This window comes from Papaver somniferum, chromosome 11 (assembly GCF_003573695.1).
Source record: "Papaver somniferum cultivar HN1 chromosome 11, ASM357369v1, whole genome shotgun sequence".
Classification (NCBI taxonomy): Eukaryota; Viridiplantae; Streptophyta; class Magnoliopsida; order Ranunculales; family Papaveraceae; genus Papaver; species Papaver somniferum.
Genome location: NC_039368.1, coordinates 88,787,177 through 88,799,267, shown reverse-complemented (window position 1 = coordinate 88,799,267; position 12,091 = coordinate 88,787,177). Strand labels below are relative to the sequence as shown.

The 12,091-nt window shown below is 40.7% G+C and overlaps 1 long non-coding RNA gene across 6 annotated transcripts; it reads left to right on the top strand.

The window, feature by feature from the left end:
* Window positions 1-5,660: 5,660 nt before the first annotated feature.
* LOC113322628 lies at window positions 5,661-10,220 on the top strand. Of its 6 annotated transcripts, XR_003347248.1 has the most exons (8): window positions 5,661-5,921; window positions 6,015-6,087; window positions 6,181-6,232; window positions 6,629-6,735; window positions 6,820-7,070; window positions 8,464-8,493; window positions 9,588-9,693; window positions 9,911-10,220. It is a non-coding gene; the product is annotated as an uncharacterized LOC113322628 (long non-coding RNA). The 6 variants fall into 6 exon arrangements; XR_003347249.1 differs by having other exon boundaries at window positions 6,685-6,730; window positions 6,820-8,493; XR_003347246.1 differs by having other exon boundaries at window positions 6,685-6,735; window positions 6,820-8,493.
* Window positions 10,221-12,091: the final 1,871 nt, after the last annotated feature.

Below are 12,091 nucleotides of genomic sequence, written 5' to 3'. Positions count from 1 at the left end.
TCCAGGTGTCCGGGTTCTATCGGTAACTCGCCGATGCGGTAGTAAGTGGGACGGTTTGTTGGAGATTCTTTCGGGCGTTGACATCGGTAGAGGGGATGTTCCCAATTTTTCCTTGTTGTCGAGTACCCACAAGTGCCCCAATATCATGTCGTAACCCAGTTCTTTGACAATGTGGAATTTGCTATACGTTTTAGCGTCTCCCATCTTGATCTCGAGGTTAATGTAGCCGTGCGCGTTCAAGGCTTCCCCTCCCGGGTTCTTAATCACGGATGGGGAATGGGTAGACTCTTGTTTCGTAAATCCCGCAGCTTTCAGAGTCTTGAAAGTAACAATGTTGAAGTCAGAGGCCGTGTCGATTAGCATGTTGTCGAATTCAATACCTCTTAAATAGGACGCGGTCAGCAGTCCCAGTTGTCCTTTTCGATTTCGCTCGCTGAGAGATCTTGGGCTCTTGGCATGGCTTCCGTGGAGGGAAAAAGTCGTTTTCCCGACACGACACGATTGAGAGCCGTGAAGATATCTTGGTTCTGCACCTTGGAAATGTAGAGAATTTCGCATACGTGCTGTATCATGGATCGCACAGTCTCGTGCACGGAATCCCCAGAGACTCCACAATTCCGCACCGGAAGTGGGTCTCGATGTACTCCCCCGTTTCCTAGTTGAAGTTCCCCTGCTTGTATCTTTTCTTTGAAGATATGCTTCAGTCTGTTGCAATCACTGGTTGGGTGGTGAACAAATCTGTGGTAGTGGCAGTATTTAGGGTTTTCCATCTCGGCCTCAGTCGGTGGGGGTCTGGGAGATGGTAGTCTGATAACATCATCTTGAATCCATGCTTCTAATAAATAGATCACCTCCTCAATGGGAAACGGGAAATCCAGGGTATTTCCTTCAGCTTCGTGATGACTCATGGGAGCTTTAGCGGCGGCCTTCCGTGGCGGAGTTGCTCGTCGTGCTGGTGCTTCGCGTTTAGGCTGCTGGTCTGCAGCTGGGGCCTTCCTTTTTCCTCATTCATTTATTATGCTTACCGAGGAGGTACCAGCGTTATACTGTTTGTTGATGAGACGTCTATTCCCGCGAATTTCGCGTACGTCTTCGGCTCTGGTTTGTCTAGCTCTTTCTAATAATGCTTGCTGATCGCCTGGAAGCCTCATGAAGCTCAGAGAATGTCTGGAAATGCAGGTTCTCTAGCAAGGTGCGGTAAATGGGAACCATACCATTGATGCATTAATTCATTAGTTGTTTCTCGGTCACGTTTGGGTCATGACAGTTTAGTGCTTGAACCCAGAATCTCTTAACAAAATCATTTGGATGTTCGTTGTCCCGTTGGTACATCCTTCCTAGGTCCGAGAAGGTAACTTGTTCAGACACAAATAAGTACTGCTTGTAAAATGCGGTAACCATGCCACCCAGTTGGGGATGATGTTTGGCGCGATGCTGTTGTACCATGTGTACGCTCTTCCGGTAAGCAATTTCGAAAACTACCTCAGACGAAGAACGTGATTGTAGTCATGTTCGCATAGGGACTCCAAGAAGCGAGAGACATGCTCACGTGCATTTCCGATGCCATCCTACAGGGTGAACTGAGGAGAGGAGTATCCTCTTGGAAGAGGAATTCTTTGTATTTCAGGTGGGTAAGGAGGTTGATGCTGATGCATGTCTATTTCATCACTCTTGATTCGATTCCGGAGAAGTTGTTCCAGATCCTCTCGTGTACAAAATTGGACGGCTGACTTCTTTCCAATGAGGTTCTGGCACGAATCTCCTCGTCCGCGGAGACGCGTTCCGCCGAGGTGCTAGTGTCGGGGGTGTTGGAGGCATTTCTAATCGGATCTGTAGGGCGTGACTCACGCGGCAGCCGCTCTGTTAGGGATTTGAGAAAGACGAGTACTTCTTTCTGTATCGAAACCATATCCGCCTGGGCTCTAGCGAGAACCTCCTGTCGTTCCATCAAATCAGTGATGGTGATATAGGGTCGGCTTCCTCTGGTTCCTCCGGTTTCTCGTCCTGTTGGTTGGGTAGTTGGAGTCTTAGTAGCGGTTTGAGGTGCCATGTTTGACGAAACGTTAGGAGCGGTAGAGGCAGCTCTGGCCCTGGTGTCTGGTGGCGTAACACCTGAAGGAGCGCTTTCAGTACTGCCAGGATTAGCAAGTTGCGCAGGGACATTAGAGGCGGCAGCGGCTCTGGCCCTGGTGATCGACGGTGTTACACCTGAAGGAGTGCTTTCGGTGTTACTGGGGTCAGTAGGTGGCGTAGTGATGCTGTTGGAAGTATCGTCAACACCAAGGACGGATTCTGCGTTGGTGTTCTCGGCAGCTAATCCGGATCTGAGTTCCACCATGTTGGAGTTGGAAGTGAAAGGTGATACCGGAAATTTGGAAATCGATAATGCAACCGAGAGATTGATCTCCCACTGTGGTCGCCAATTGTTTGAAGGTGAAAACAGTTTTTGCTGGTTTCGGTAATTTCGTGTGATGTGGGTGAGAAACAAGTCTAAACCCTAAACAATGTACTGCAAGGGAGTACTTTAGGTTCGAGAGATCAATCTGTACAAGTTCGGCCTAAACCAAGAATGGCCGTTCCAGACTTGCTTCGGTCATAAAGTGGAGGAGAAGGGTTGGTTTTGGGGAGGGAAGCGAAAAGAGTGTTGAGACCTGAATAGTTGATTATGGAAGAGTAGTTATTTTGACTTGTATCAGAAAGCGTAAGCTAACAGGTGATTTCTGAGTGTTGTATGCTCCTGACCAAAAAACTTGTTTCCGGCGGAAATAAGTAATGCCTATTTATACAAGTCGAAGTGAAACGTACTCTGGTCTCATTAAGAAATGGAAAACGGGTGAGTAAATGGGAGGAGGTGGTAACCGGTAACACCTGGAATTCATGTTCCATGAAAGAAAGCGTTTCACCATTACTCCCTGTATTTACTAACCGCCTCATCCTTATGACACTTTCTTATAACGGGCGTAGTGTACGCCGCACGTTGTAAACCGCCAAACCAATACCCAATGAGCATCCCCCAGTTTGTGACATGCGTTGATGTCTCGAGTGTTTTCGTGGAAAACATGTAGCACGTTGTTGTTGTTTGGAAAGTTGAGCTTGGGAGACTTGCCGGCTCGGTGGTGACCTTCGACGGTCGAGATTTTGCATCTTAAGAGGAAAGGTAGCCGTTGATTATTGCAACCCTTCGTTTTGTATCCAGTGGCATGAAAGCATGATCAGTATGGATTTAATATGGCCTAGTTTAGGCGCGGCCAAAGTTAGGGTTTTGGCTTTGTTTAGGCGCGACCAAACTAGGGCCAAAGGTTGCCATGTGTTAGCTGGTAACCTTGGACGGCTAAGATCTGCACCTTAGATGAAAAAGTGGCCGTCGATTGTTGCGCCTTCGTTTGGGTAGCCGCATAGGGAAGGCCGGTATGGCGTGGCCAAAACTAGGGTTTTGGGCCAAAGGTTACCATGCGTTGTTTGGCAACCTTGGACGGCTAGGATTCGCATCTAGGATGGAAGGGTGGCCTTTGATCGTCGCACGCCTTCGTTTTGGTAGCCACATAGGGAAGGACGACATGGTATGGCGCGGCAAGGTGGTTGGCATGCCATTGGCACATGTGGCATGGCATGCCTTGGCGCGGTTTAGCGTGGCCAAAACTAGAGTTTTAGGCCAAAGGTTACCATGCGTGGTTTGGCGACCTTGGGCGGCTAGTATTTTCATCTAGGATAGAAGGGTGGCCGTTGATCGTCGCACGCCTTTGTGTTGGTAGACGCGTAGGGAAGGCCGACATTGTATGGCGCGGCAAGGTGGTTGGCATGCCATTGGCACATGTGGCATGGCATGCCTTGGTGCGGTTTGGCGTGGCCAAAACTAAGATTTTGGGCCAAAGGTTGCCATGCGTTGCTTGGCGACCTTTGACGGCCAGGATTTGCATCTAGGATGGAAGGGTGGTCGTTGATCGTCGCACGCCTTTTTTTTGTTAACCGCATAGGGAAGGTCGGCACAGTATGGCGCGGCAAGGTGGTTGGCATGCCATTGTCATATGTAGCATGGCATGCCTTGGTGCGGTTTGGCGTGGCGAAGACTAGGGTTTTGGGACAAAGGTTACCATGCATTGTTTGGCGACCTTGGACGGCTAGGATTTGCATCTAGGATGAAAGGGTGGTCGTTGATCGTCGCACGCCTTTGTTTTGGTAGCCGCATAGGGAAGGCCGACATGGTATGGCGCGGTAAGGTGGTTGGCATGCCATTGGCACATGTGACATGGAATGCCTTGGCGCGGTTTGGCGTGGCCAAAACTAGGGTTTTGGGCCAAAGGTTACCATGCGTTGTTTGGCAACCTTGGACGGCTAGGATTTGCATCTAGGATGGAAGGGTGTTCGTTGATCGTCGCACGCCTTCGTTTTGGTAGCCGCACAGGGAAATCCAACATGGTGGGGCCAAGGAAAATGGCGCGGATGGCTTGGCATAGTGGGGCCAAGGGTTTGGCATGGACGGTTTGGCATGGACGGATTGGCATGGTGGGTCCAAGGCAAGGTGCGGTTGGCTTGGCATGGTGGGGCCAAGGGTTTGGCATGCCATTGGAGCATGGTACGACTAGCATGGTTTTCCATTGGCACAGTGGTACGGTTGGCATGCCTTGGCGCGGAGATGTGGCTGGCATGGTTTGCCATTGGCACAGTGGTGCGGTTGGCATGCCTTGGCACGGAGATGTGGCTGGCATGATTTGTCATTGGCACAATGGTGCAGCTGGCATGGTTGGCCTGCCTTGGCACGGAGATGTGGCTGGCATGGTTTTCCATTGGCACAGTGGTGCGGATGGCATGGTTGGCATGCCTTGGCGCGGAGACGTGGCTGGCATGATTTGCCATTGGCACAGTGGTGCGGCTGGCATGGTTGGCATGCCTTGGCACGGTAGCATGAGAATTAGGGTTTGGCATAGGTGATGTCGGTCAATGTTTAGGGTTCTGCTGTGGAACATGACACATAAAAAAAAAGTACCCTGGTAATTCTTACGTAGGCATGATGATCGATTCAATAAATGTGCTAATTGTAATAGTGCCGTCATGTCAGATGTGCGGTTTTACGATTTTAATCCTAAGCTAAAAACCACCATCAACACCACCTCATCCCCACATCAAAGAGTTGAAGATGATTTCTTATAAATATGGTTATGTATCCTATGTGGATGAAGACTTTTTTCCACACATACATCCATTGGAGAAGCTCTTAGAGCATCTCCAAGAGAAGGTGCAAAAAATCCTATGTGGATTTTTTATTTAGTCCTTTAATTTATGGGGTCTACACATAGAGTAAATATAGGACCTCAAATCTAAAAAACCATCTTCAACAGTGAGAATTTTAACCCTTAGAATTAAAAGAAAATTATTTAAAAACATGACATGGAGGTGCAACCGGAGGTGTAGACAACACTTTCTTGAACACCTTCACACTAATGGAATATAGATTTTTAACCACTTTCTGGGATTCATGAAAACCACTGTTATTAGACAGATGTAACTATAGGTGCTGTGAGCCACAGTTGTTTTATTAAAACCTGTCTCAGAAACAATAGTTTCGTTAGAGGGTATTTTTGTAAAAATATATAGCTCCCTAATAGCTTTTATTGGATTTGAAAAACGTCTGTGAGAGAAAGCAACTTATATAATCCTCTCTCTTCTCTTATCTATCTGTATGTGCAGTACTCCTTCGGCAACCTTCCGTTTCTTCTCTCTCACAACTTAATCGCTCTCTATGTTTCAGTCGATTTTTTTCCTCAATCATAACAATAAGTCAATTTTGAATCAGTATATGGTTTTTCTTCCTCTTATTCTTCAAATAGATCTATCAAATTCTTACTCCTATAGTTTTGAGATTCCTTTAACCGAATCAGTATGAAGAAATCTAAGATTCTGGAGAGATTTCTCTATTTCACGAGGTTACTAGACTATGGGTTTTATTTAATTTCTGTTTTCAATTCTTAGATTTGGGTTTTAGGGTTTCTGATGATTATACGTTGGTGTTTTTTCAGAGTTCTGAGATTCCTTAAACCGAATCAGTATGAAGAAATCTAAGATTCTGGAGAGATTTCTCTATTTCACGAGGTTACTAGACTATGGGTTTTATTTAATTTCTGTTTTCAATTCTTAGATTTGGGTTTTAGGGTTTCTGATGATTATACGTTGGTGTTTTTTCAGGTTGGTTTGTATTCAAAAGGGTTTTGAATGAACGCCTTCAACAACTTCTAAGGTATAGAAACATTATTACTTCTTATGATTTCAATTTCTCAAATTAGGGCTTATTTAATTTTGACATTACTTTTTCTTATTTGGAATTCAGATACGTAGATTTGGGTGTTATTTGTTTGGTTTTAATTGAATTTTCAATATGGTTTTTCAGTTTTCCTCCTTTTAAGTTGTGGGTTTTCTTGAATGGAATAAAGTTGTGCATGATTAATTGGGGTTTTCCTGCCATTTTATTTGTATGTTGTTGTTCCTGTGGTGGTGCTTCTTGTTAGGTTGGTTGTGGGTGTATGATTATGGCTACCGGTGGTAAATGTTTTGTGGTCTGTGGTCTGTTTGATAATTACTCTGTCTTTTGCTCAAGTTAGTTCTGTTTTTCTGAAAATATTTCTCACTACATTAGTTTGTGTTGCCGGACTTTGATTGCCTGCTGACTTATTGGATCACTCCTCTATTCAGCGAGAACCACCTGTGAGTGACGATTCTGTTGCTTGCATCAGTGGATGTAAGGTCTGGCTACCTTCTTTTTTGTTTTGCGTTTGGTTTGGTGCTTGCGAGGTATCCCCTAACATGAATCTGTTTTGGACGTTTCAGCATATGGCAGAGGTAGTGAATTGAGATCTTGGACTAAGTTCAGAGCTGAAGGCTAGAACATAAGGGTTTGTGGATATAGACCAAGAAGGAAGCACAAGAGGAGGGAATTACTTGCACCTGGTTAATCTAGTTCTGTGGAAAGTATTTTGGAATACCCCATTATGACATTTAATGTTGTTGACTTTGGAATTTGGGAAGGTTCAATAATAGTCGTGGCCGACGAAACTGGGTGATTTGCTATACTTGGGAAGGTTTTCTCATAGTCACATCTTCTTTTTAGATTATCGTTGTGCGTAACTACTTGATATAAATTTCAAAAAATATTTTCATGTCTTTTCTTGTCAAATTCTTGATACAGGGGTTGATCAATGTTCCCTGTGTGTTAATAGAGAAAGTTTTGATTTAATCTCTAATAGCCCAACCTAGAAAATCTGGAACAACTTTGAGTTTTGATTTTGATATCATTAGTCTAACAGTCTTGGTCAGATTTATGTATAGAAACTGTAGAATATTACAGGACTGTTGTTATGGATTCCTTCTATATAGGTTTCAATTAATGATGACAAATATTGTAGCTAAGAAGTGGCATCCGTTAAATTTGGTGTATACATATTTTCATCCATCAATTCCTAGTCCAGTCACCTGTAAATAGTAGATTTTTACTGAAATCTGTTAGAGAAATATTTTAACACTTCTCAGCTTTGCCCATTACTGTGCCAATAACTTGCTAATGGAACTGTATCATGCAGTTCAGATTACGAAGTTTTCAAATTTTTTAGGAGGAGAGATCAGCTATGGCTTACTAGCGTTGTGTATCTTTTGGGTCTGATGTGTTAGAGCATTGTAATAAGAGAAAACTGACTGTATATCTTTGAGGAAGTGTACTGCAGATAGTGCAATTAGGTTCTAATTTCTAAGGTCAGGTGGTCTCAACCACTGTTTCTAGGGCATCAGAGCGGAATAAGATAACTATCATAGTATTATCTGAAACTATTTTGATATTAGTCTTGGTCAAAACTTAAGTTTACAACTATCGGAAATTTACTGACACACTGATATTGATTACTGTAATGTAGTTCTCAAGGTTGTTAGCGTTGACAACAAGTAATGATGATGCATACTCTAATCCTCATCTATATTATGACGTGGGCTTGAAAATGTTGGATCAGTAACCTAAATTGTGATTAACTTATGGATTTACGAGGCAGTGTCAGGGGAGGACAATGGCCCCTGCATTGTAGTTCAGTTCAATTTTAAACTCAATTCATAGAATGAAATTGTGAGATGAATTAGCTTGTTGTAGCTCTGGGATCAGGTTATGAAATGAAAAAATCATGTCACTGTTGGGGGGAATTTCCCTTGGGGTTGTAGTTTAGTTTTTAGCCTACTTTCTAGCATCAACTGTGAATGTTGACGGTCAATTATTCTACTTTTGGATTTAGCCACTCACGTCTGAATTTGTGAACAACCATGCCCTTTTCTAGCAAAGACGCAGTATTGTATCATGTTTTCCTCAAGCTGTTTATTACTTAACTTGATTTCTTTTTTCTTTATGTCAGTTGTCTGAATTCCATGTATTGAACTGATGCGCTACTTAATGTTACCTTCTTAAGAGATCTTTTAAATGCTCTATTTTGTTTGTAGGGGAAGATGTTTCTCCTGGATTAAGAAAAGGTATGTCCTAAACATACTGTCATTTTTCATTATTTATTCGTGTGTGCAGAAAAATTATGTCTTTTATTCATTTGTTATCTCCTAAGATTGCAAATCATGTATTTCATTTTTGATATCCTGTTGTTTCATGCTAAGCCTGTATGCATTTCGTTTTAAGTTTGCAGCTCACCTATGAGTGACTTCATTACCACTATGATTTTTATGTGAAAATATATATACCAATCATCAGATTCTGACCGAAAGATCTATTTTTTATGTGATCTTCATTACCTCGATGTTGCAGATCTGTTTTGTTAGGTGAATTCACCGTGTCCCCTTTTTTGAAAACCACATTTGGATGCATAAAAAAGCTCAAATATAGTATTTTACACAATCCAGCTTAATGGTTTTGCTTTTCTCGTAACTGTAATGCGACTGGAAGAGTTTTTTATGAAGCAAAATGATAGTTGAATCAAGTGGGGCCTTGGCACCTAGCAACATGCTCAGCTAAATCTCCTAACCTGAATGATATATTAGGGTGAGATGATGGTGAACACATTCGGAAATTGATATATTAGGTCAAGAAAGTTGGTGGTTTTGTAATACCACAAAAAATGTTTAAGCTAATACAATTGCCGACCTTTTAGGACATTCTTAATATGAAACCATTTTACTGACTTTACAAAAGTTCACATTACAAGTTTTACTCGACACAAGACCGTTCTAGAACACTTACTGCCTAGAGAAATCTAGACTACTATAGTCTTTGTGAATTACTTCTTTTGTTAGCATCAAATGTTAGTATTTCAGGATTTTTTTTCTTCACAGAATCATGTGGTTATTGATCTTGCCATTGAAGTGGCATTTTTATCTTTATTTTTGTTTTTGTAATGCGATTTACTTAGCTACTTATCACGACTATGCAAATTCGCTGCAATGATTCATTTTCTTCTTTAATTTTTAACATTCAATGTATTTTCCCTTAAAATTGAACAGGAAGAGAACATATTTTGTCAATTTTCCGACAAGTCCTCACATTTTCTTCACAGGTTGAATTGTTTATGTACAAGTATTATGTTATTATTTTGAATTCATTTTGTTTGGATTTTTTGCAGGTGGAATTAAACTTTGATCATGTAAATGGTAATGGATGCAGCTATGAACCTCTCTACGTGTGTCAACTGGCAAGTTTGCTGGATAATTAGGATCTCAATTGGTGAAGTTAGTGGATTTTCTCCTAAGACTTTTATCAATTCACTGTGTATGTTTTGGGTTAGGATGCAAAATAGTTGCAGTTCATATGTTTTATTTAATTTATGAGTGGATATACAGTTGTACATGTAGTTGTAGGTGCTGCTGGTATCGAGTAGATTTGTTTCTCTTTTCCTCTTTTTTTACTGTTGTTAATTGTTGTAGTCTTGGTTTTTCTTTTTTGCAGCTTAGGGATGGAATAATGGACCTGATTAGAGCTAGTTTTTCAGAAGATGAAGACATGGATGGTGAAGTCTCGCCTTCATGTTTTGAAGACACGATGGTGAAGTCCTACCTTCATGTTTTGAAACTTTATGGTTGTAAAGCCTGTAGTAGGAACATGGGTTAAGGTTTTCCAACTTGGTGTTAGATATTTTTTTCAGACTTGGAACTCGCAGTATTTACGTAGTTGAAATTGTAAACTGAATTCACTTTCAATACCAACTGAGTTTTAAAGTCCTATCAATTTAATTTTGTGAAAGTCGGTTTTGAAGTCATTATTATTAATTGTGATTCAGCTTTTAGTTTTTGATTCAGTTGAATCGGCTTTGGATTCAGCTGAATCAATTATTATTATTTTTTTATGAAATATCATCAATAAAAACTACTGTGTCTGTCAGTATGTCTATAGCTACTGTGTAAAACAGTGGTTTTTCTAAAGAAATCAACCTTCGCCAGAAACAGTCGTTTTATAGAAAAACCACTTTTTTAGTGATATTACTTCTTGTCCTGACAGTGGTTTTAGTTCCATTTTCCACTAGTGTCATATTTAGTAATTAGTCCCTCCTAACTTGTAGGACCCTACTGTTGGAGATGAAATAATGCCAAACGGCGATCTAAAATCCTATATGTCACTTAAAATAAATAAATCTACCCTCTGTTGGAGATGCTCTTACAACGATACTACTGAAGTGGTTATAATGGAAAAGTATATTGAATAATGTCGTTTTCATTAGTTAGTGCAATCTAGCTTCACGGCTAAAAAAGTAGATAATTGTTGTTTTCACCAACTTAAATCCCAATAAATCTTGTGATAATTGTTGTTATCAACATTAATCTGGTGATAACTGCATATTCATGGTTATTAATATTCTGGTGCCGCTGCTTATAATAGAAGTTATCATCCCAGAAATATGTGATAACAACACTTGTTCTTCGCTTGCAAATTTCAGTCACAAACATACCAAATTAATAGATAGAAATGTACATAAACCATTTTTTTAATTAGAATTATTAAGGAGATATGTAGTGATAATTACACTTTTCAAGCCAATAAAATATGATAGTTATTGTTTTTACCAAGACACCAACATAAATTTCTAGTAGATCTTGTGATAATTGTTGTTATCAAACCTTAATCAGGTGATAGCTGTAAATTTCACATTTATAAAAACTTTTCAAAATCATTTTCCGAAGCAACTTCCCTTGAAACAGCTTCTTTACCGCAAGTTCTTCTCATCGTCTTAGTTATCCCTGATTAACACAATTAATAGAATAAAATCTTTTAGTAATAGAAGAAAATAAAGTAATGTTCAGATTGAATTGTTAACTCGCCCACTCAATCACTTGTGATTGATCTGTATGTGTTTGATAGAATGTGTGAATTAAAAAGCATATAGCAGAGATTAGAACTCTCATAGAATCGGACTAAACAGTCATATTGTGATTGATTTAAATCATGAGAAAAAAAATGTTATTACACACGGAAAACAACATGCATGGGTGATTATATAAGTTTTCAATTTTAACCCAAGAAAATCACCCACAAAAATTGAAGGATTAAGGGAACAAGAAACACAACCAAAATATATCATCTATAATATAAAAGAGAATAGGTTTTTGAGCTTTCGACGACTAGATAATATTTGAGAGACAAATAAAAGACAAATAACGGTTCAGATTTAACCGCAAACCAGTGGTTTTTAATCACCTCTCTCCCGGTCTAGGTCGTGCTTTTAAAAGATAAATTAATAATCCTACGTACATATAGTTTCCTAGAAGGTTAATCATGTGATCTAACACTATTATGGGTTCTATATATATAGACTATCTTAATTGTGGGTTACGAGGTTGGATGGCAAAATGTCTTACGCCGGTAGGCAGATTAGTACTTATTAAAACCTCTTTAACTCCGACTTCCAATCACCTTATGCAAACTCAGCCTTTTCCCGCTCACATCCACAACCAAATAAATAGAATAGCCAGGAATTTCTTCTGGGACCATGATTCTTTCGTTAGGAAACTTCATCCTTTAGGGCGGATCAAGCTAAATAAACCAATTGCGCAGGGAGGTCTAGGAATTAGAAAAACTAGCAACCACAATAAGGCTTTGCTCATGAAAAGAATCTGGAACTTACATGAAAAGCCT